The sequence below is a fragment of the Mustela putorius genome, unplaced genomic scaffold, assembly GCF_011764305.1.
Source record: "Mustela putorius furo isolate JIRA1106 unplaced genomic scaffold, ASM1176430v1.1 tig00000275_pilon_pilon_pilon, whole genome shotgun sequence".
NCBI classification, from domain to species: domain Eukaryota; kingdom Metazoa; phylum Chordata; class Mammalia; order Carnivora; family Mustelidae; genus Mustela; species Mustela putorius.
The window spans coordinates 29,013,056-29,020,263 of record NW_025421341.1 but is presented as its reverse complement, the minus strand read 5'-3'; positions in this window follow the sequence as shown (position 1 = coordinate 29,020,263).

Genomic DNA, 7,208 nt, shown 5'->3' with positions numbered 1-7,208 from the left:
AAAAAAACCAAAATAAGACTGAACAACAATAGCAAAAAACAAAAACAAACAAACAAACAAAAAACCCCCACAGTCCCTGAGAAGGTTTATTCAGGTTGCCGTGGTCTACAGCTTAGAGAGTCTGTCATCAAACCACAGAATCCAAAGATACGGTTATACTGCTTCCCCTTAATGATTTACACTTAAGATACATTACTGCATAGAAAAATAGTCTGGTAAAACCCATACCAAATATTAATGATGTATGTTCATGATGCATATGGATTTTATTTCATTTTATCTCCATTTTTAATTTTATATAATTATAATATATTATAGATATTAAACTTTAAAATATATCAGTTCTGTGTTAGAGTAGAATTTTGCATAACAAGTGACTCACTAATCCCTGATACCTACTTCTGAAAAAACTTCTCCTGATCCCCACTTCTTCTCTCCCATGTCAGAATAACTGATTGCCCTTAGGAGTGCCCATTGTGTATGTAATGTGCAATTCTGGGATGACAATGATCAAGTTTACTGTGGCCTTATATTGCTTTGTGTCCCTCCCTAAATTATAAAACCTTTCAATACACGATGTAGGTTTTATTGTATTTTTACTCCAGTGGATACCATAGATCCAGGATATGCTGAGGTTTCAATAAATCAAAATGAAAAAGGATGAAAATCAAATTCTCTGTAGAATCAAATTGTCTTGTTTTTGCTCTGTGGACTGAACCTCACACTATACTCTGTTCTTTCTCAGCTCCACTATTGCAGCAACTTACTCTTTTCCCTGATTCTCCCTGCTTTAGCCTAGCTGCCTTTCCTCACTCCTTAGTGTTATTGTATAATGCAGCTGAGCTTTGGAGCTGGAAGCTGGAATTTTAGCTGTGACATTGATTAACCATGTGATTGTTAGCAAATCCTTTTACCTCTCTGAGTCATAAGATCATTTGAAGAAGAAATTTTAAAGTCCTAGATACTTATCAGAGTAAAAGACAAAGAAATATTGGCTATGTGATCATATTTTTTCAATTTTTTTTTTTTTTTACTTTAAACACTGTCGAACACTCAGCTAATCTTTTTTTCTACCATTCTCTGTTTCTGTGTCAAAATTTATGATGAAACTTCCAAAATCCTCAATGTCTGAAGTCTCATCTGAGTGAGACTCTTCCACATGGGAAGCTCTCTGTCTTTGTGCAGTTCAGTCTGAAACCAAATATATAAATCTATCTACTTTTGAGATTTAATTTGCAGGCCCACTTGGGCAGTAGACCAAAGCTATCTTCTATAGTCTGGTCTTTGTCGGTAACAAAAGTGATATTTTGGTTCCTTTTTAAATTTTCAACTTTCTCAGATGTAAGTACTAGTATGTATTGAAGACTTTTTGAAAAACCCCAGGAAGAGCCATCCTTTACTGAGTGTTTACTATTTTCCTGGATTGATGATAACATGTTTTAGATATATCATTTACCCATAAATAATTTCAAGCATTGTTTAAAAAAATAAACAAATATTCATGTCCCAGTTCAGACCTCTGAATCAAATTATCTGGGAGAGGACCCACTTGTCTGTTATTTAACATAAATTCAGGGGAACTTTGTTTTCAGGGAAAGTTGGGGAAACACTGAATTATCATATTTAGTATGTGCACCAAAATGGATCAGCGAAAGTTTCTTATAAGGAAAAAAAGTGGAGACTGTCAAGAACTATGATTGAATCCTACTTGCAAATTAACATGTTAACCTTCATAGGCTCATAGTTAATGGCAGAAAACACAAGAAACTTGTCTAGAGACATAGGTGGTTTATTACTCACAGCAACAGCAGTAGCAAAAGAGTGTGAATTTTCTTCTGATGGTTCCTTAAGCTCCAATTTCATAGAATGATACAAAAAGAGCCTTTGATGCCTGTACAGGTAGTGGGTTACGTTACAGAAAACCCTTAACTTGCTCCAGGGGACCTTATCTCTCCTCCTGGGCTGTTGGCTGTATGTACAGGTCTTTGAAGATAGTCTGGAACAAAAGCAATCCATGCCTCTGCTCTTAAGATGTGTAGAAACACAAGACACCCACAGAGAAATGTATCCCAACAAGTGGACAATGATATTTTAAGCAAAAATAACTAAATAAAGTTTCACAGATAAGAAAAAAAGGGGGGGGGCTGAATTCAAAGACAATAGCAGGAGATGCTTAGGGTTTTTTGCAGAAGACTGGACCAGGTATAGATTATGTTTAAGCTCAGTAAATTGAAAACATATACAGAACTTCTGATCTTCGGAATTTGGTTCCTGCTCCTATGACTTCCAACAGAGCAAAAGTTAATGATAGAAGGAAGGCCAAGGCTAGCTACCTTACAAGTCCTTGACCTCTGCGCTCAGGTTTGGGAGACACGTAGGTCAGTAGCAATCACCTGACAATTCATTACACCATGTATAACCTGCCTGAAACTAAATTACATCATGCAAATTTTTGAAGTGAAATGAATGATGGGGCAGAATCAGAAGTGATTAAGTCCAATAGCAAACGGAATGTGTACTCACAAAGTTGACCAGACTAAATTTATTAAACAAATCCACTTTTAAAAGCAGAAATCTGAGTCTTGCAGTATTTCACTTTGTTACTTAGCTAGGAGACACTACTATAGATAAATTTATTAGCCTTTTGTGTATCTAATTCTCTGAAATCTCTTACTCGGGAACCTAAACGCTTCTAGTTTTGTTTCATTGATAGCTTTCTTTTCTGTCTCTGTTTATTTCATATTATCTTATCTTGCCATTACCTCGAGCCAAAAGTATTACAAATACACATTAATACAGACCATCTGGAAGATCCTTTTTAAGAAGGGAAAGAGGAATGTGAGGGCTGATAGATTCAGGGCTCCAACCAACAACTGTAATGAGATTTGTGGGACAAAGCAAGTTTCTTTAAATTTCATCTGAATGCCATTCACCCCCTGCCTTTTCTACAATGAAAGGGCTACTCAGACTCAGAGGGGTTTCCTGGATCCTTCAGGAAGTGGTAACATTTCCACCAGATCTTTGAAGTTAAGTAACTTCAGAACTCTCAGGGAAAGCTTTGTCACAATCCATGAAATGGGAACAAAGATACACTAAGAGCAAAGAAACACACTCAGCCAAAAAGAAATAATATTGACTGCATTTTCCTAGCACTAGCTAAGCTTGAATACAGATGAAGATATCTCATGAAGACAATTAATGATGTCAATGCATCATTTTTCTTATATTTTTGCGTGGGGAGGGCAGTAAGGAGGAGGGGGCTCCATGATCAGTGCAGAACCTGATGCTCCTTGTTCCCAGGACCCTGAGATCATGACCTGTTGTGAATTCAAGAGTGAGATGCTTGACTGACTGAGCCACCCAGGTGCTCTTGCTTACTTAATTATTCTCAAAACATTTAGTTCTCATAAGTTCTGCCACAAATGTAATTTTATTCCAGAGTGCAGATAAGATTCAAATACAACTTTGTGTATTCCTGATAATGAAAGTAGTAATACTAAGAGAGGGGGCCATGTAGATTAAACTTAGTAGCTGAGAAACATGTCAATAAAGGAATTGGATGGGACTCCTGGGTGGCTCAGTTGGTCAAGCAACTGCCTTCTTGTTCAGATCGTGATCTTGGGGTCCTGGGAAGGAGCCCCACATCGGGTTCCCTGCTTAGCAAGGAGTCTGCTTCTCCCTCTCCTCTTGCCCTCCTCACCACTTGTGCTTGCTTCCTTTCTCTCGCTCTCAAATGAATAAATAAAATCTTTAATTTTTTTTAAAATAAAGGAATTGACATTATAGAGATGAAAATCTTTGTCCAGCCCTGAGGATAGTTTACTAGATTAATAGGCTAGCACATGTTTTATTCCTCAGAGAAACCTATGCTTCAATTACATTCTCTCTTTTTATGATAGTTTAGCAAATGACTAAGTATTATCTTTGGTGAGTAATCTTCAGAAGTAATGTAAAAGGTGATAATTGTCCCATAAGAAAATCTTTTTCTTTTTTGCCACATGTTTATTTGGATGTGATTTCACAAAGTATTTGAGTAAATATACTATTATAACAAATTAAACTGGAAAAGAATAACACTTCAGAAGTCAGCACATATGTCCCCAAACAATGGCTGAATGATGAGGAAGAATATTTTTCAGTCTGAAAAGAGGGAATGTTCTGTGGAATCTGGTTTATAACCTTTTTACCTGTCTTGGATTAGGGCTTAACTTTTGGCAGAAAGAGCCTTTCTTCATATGCCGGGAATGGTCCAAAAGCATTCAAGAATTCCACCGCTGATGAGGCAAGTATGAAAGTAATTGCAGAAAAACTTAACACCAACTTAAGTTAACACTGTCCCTTCTCTCTTCTTGATCGGAAGGAGAATAAATGGGAGGATTGACAAAATGAGTCGAGGTGAAGAAGGGAGCTCGCATCAAGGCAGATTCTATTTCTAAAAAAGAAAAAGAATGAAAATAATACACTCAATCAATTGATTTCTTGCTCTTACTACTCTATGTAATTCATCTGTTGGAACAGTTGGCACTGCTTAAAGTACCACAAACGAGTATCATGAAGCTTTTTTCATTTTAATTTTATTGCTTGGCTGGCTCATCACTGGGAAACAAAAACTGTTCAGTTAGCCATTACACTGACGTTTGAATTCGAGAGAGAAGTGACAATTAATGTCTCTACAGTGTAGTAAAAGAAATGTACTGACGTTATAAACATCCTCTTGCTAATGTATGATTTAGTAGATATGTTTATTCAGATAAAATGGTCATTTCTCTTCTTTTGCTCCTCCTTCTCCTCCTCTTCTTCATACCACCCCCCCATCTTTGTACAAAACTCGGATGGGAAGCTATGTATTCAAAATAATGGTGATTGAATTGGAGAAAGCCAGTCTGATTTGATTCCAGTCAAAAGCTGAACACAAATGATAGTAAATGCCAATTTCTCCTCCTCTTCCTCCTTCTCCTCTCCCTTCTCCTACTTCTCTCCATCATCTTCCTCCTCTTTTATTTTTTCCTCTACATCTTCTTTTGCAACAACACTGAGGTATAATGTTTGCAGAGATTACTCAAAGAAGAAAGGAAAAATGTGATTCTGGGATTCTAATTGCTTGAACTTAATTCTGATTCTATTACTTACTAGTTCTGAAACCTTGAGCCAGTTACTTAACGTATGTAATCCGCAGAGGCTGAGAGTACCCGTCTCCTCATATTATGAAAGATTTACATGATGTGGTATAAGAAAAGCTTTTAATGTGACTCCTAACATTAACTATCACCATAGTCATAATATTTTTTCCCTATTCTATTCTTTCCATTTTATCCTGTAATTTTATTGCCTCTGTAGCATGAACTTGGACCACTTGATTTGTTTCTGCAATTTGATGGGTAAGTGTATTAGGCAGGTATGGAAGAATCTTTACAAATAATTGTCGTATCTTTTAGTGGAAGAGAGAAGATTTATTTTGAAGTTGGCATGATATAGTCCCCTTTCCTCCCTGATTTAAATTTCTCTATTATCTAGAAGCCCCAAATCTCTTTTGTTGTCTAGTAACTGCTACAATATGATAGGCTGTATCAGGAAACAGACATGCCATAAATACGCTCAGTATCTTCAAAGACGACAATTTTAAATATGAAAACTGTGGAAGACATGAAATGAAGAAAATATGAAGTTATTAAGGTGGGAGAAAGCAGGGAACATTTGGATTTAATTCCACCTTGGACTCATTCCACCTAAGTTCAATGTAACTCAAGACCTGAACAACTGTGATTGCTCTCCTGTGCGCTTTGTTCTTTTAGCCTTCTTTGTACTTTTCCTCCATAGGACTAAGTAATGCCACATATTTTTTAAAGGATCATATCACAGTCATTTAGTAATATTACTTACTCTTTTCAAATTAAAAGAGAGAGAGAGAGAGTGAGAAAAGAAAAGAAAGAAAAAGGAACTCAGTTTCAGACTCTAGATGTCCCTGGAAGGGGTTATTACAACTTCAGACCATAAGAAAGCATTAAAGCATGTTATGCAGACAGGATGCATTTCCATGCACTGACTCTGAACAGGAAAACTGCCTTTGTGAACATTTCAGAACGGTTCTTCTATAAAGGGTCCTTTGATCCGAGAATTACAAATATGCACTCACTGGGAAACCAGTGAAGCCAGTAAAAGGTAGCTTTGGGGGATGTGAATCTACTTGGTAACAGTTCATTATAATGTATTGTTGACTTGTATTTTATTTTTAAAGATTTATATATTTATTTATTTGAGAGAGAGAAAGCAAGAGAGAGCATGGTGGAGAGAGAGAGAGGGAAAGGGAGGGAGCATCTCAAGAAGAGTCTGTGCTGAGACTCTGCACTGAGCAAGGAACCCCTTACAGGGTTCTATTTTATGACCTCAATATCATGACCTGAGCAGAAACCGAGTCCATCGCTCAACCAACTGAGCCACCCAGGTGCCCCGACTTGTATTTTATTTTAAGCTATTGTTTCACTTATGGAGAAAGAAGAACTATCCAGTTGTCAGTGGATGGAGCAACACTCTCATCCTTACGAATCACCTGAATCCCACAGATTTGCATATGAAAGACAAATACTTTTCAAAACAGAAAATCACTTTTTTGAGAGTTTATAGGGAGGTTAAAACCACAGTGAAAAACAATACCCTAAAAGATGACTTAGATACTGTACTTCTAAAAATTTTTTAATCACCAAGTTTCACAAATGCTTGGGAAAAGATTTCTTAAGATAATTAGAATACTCTCCAAATGGTTTTATTTTGGAATATTTTAGGTATATATAAATTTTACCTGGATGACAACTAATTTTTTGCTTATTTAAAAATTATCTAGGGGCACCTGGAATGGCCCAGTTGGTTAAGCATCTGACTTCAGCTTGGGTCATGATCTCATGGTCCTGGGATCAAGCCCCAGGTCAGGTTCCCCACTCAGCAGTGACTCTGCTTGTCTATCTTTCTCTCCCTCTGCTCTGCCCTCTTTCCCTGACTTGTGCTCTCTCTCCCTCTCAGATAAATAAGTAAAATATTTTTAAAAATTATGTAGAGTTTATACTTACAAGACAAACTTAATTATGGAATCATTTTATAACATACAAAATCGTATCAGCTCACTAACAATTGGGAGCAAATCATATTTGATGTTCTTGAAATTATCCTTTTCGTCATGTTGGAATCCTGACAAACTATAAGACAATTTCGTACAA